The 666-nt window shown below is 61.3% G+C and overlaps 1 protein-coding gene across 1 annotated transcript in view; it reads right to left on the bottom strand.

Moving 5' to 3' along the window:
* Positions 1-666, bottom strand: part of ZC3HC1 (zinc finger, C3HC-type containing 1) — a 13,974-nt gene that overhangs the window by 4,678 nt on the left and 8,630 nt on the right. The gene's annotated exons all lie outside the window — the stretch shown is intronic.

Consider the following 666-nt stretch of genomic DNA (forward strand, 5'->3'; position numbering starts at 1 on the left):
CCCCTTCCACCCTTCCCCCCGCCCTTCCCTCCTGCTTGCTGAGCCTCCTCCTCGCACGACTGCCTCGTACGAGTGGCCCCCCCGCTGTGCCGCACTCCCTGGGCTCCTTCACCTTCACAAGCCTCTGCCCACACCTCTGCTGCGGGGCAGCCTCTGGCACCCCGAACTCCCGATCCCACCTAACGCAATGACTGTCTCCAGTCTTGTGGGATCCCAGCTAAAGGAGCGATCCACAGGCTGCCGCATCTCACGGAGTGCTTGGAGGTAACCAACAAGGGTGGGAGCTGCCAGGGAGAGCTCCCAAAGGAGTCTGAGGGACCCCAAATCACTTCGGCCAGACACCACAGAGCACCACGCATGCCAGGAAAGGCACAGAGTGGAAACTGGACACTACAGCCCACTTCCCACCGGCAACATCGTGGTGACATTATGTGACTGTATGAGATTCAACAAGGCCAAGTGCCGGGTCCTGCACTTGGGCCACAACAACCCCATGCAGCGCTACAGGCTTGGGGAAGAGTGGCTGGAAAGCTGCCTGGCGGAAAAGGACCTGGGGTGTTGGTCGACAGCCGGCTGAACATGAGCCGGCAGTGTGCCCAGGCGGCCAAGAAGGCCAATGGCATCCTGGCCTGTATCAGAAATGGTGTGGCCAGCAGGAGCAGGGAA

The sequence above is a fragment of the Pygoscelis adeliae genome, unplaced genomic scaffold (assembly GCF_000699105.1).
Source record: "Pygoscelis adeliae isolate BGI_AS28 unplaced genomic scaffold, ASM69910v1 Scaffold129, whole genome shotgun sequence".
NCBI classification, from domain to species: Eukaryota; Metazoa; Chordata; class Aves; order Sphenisciformes; family Spheniscidae; genus Pygoscelis; species Pygoscelis adeliae.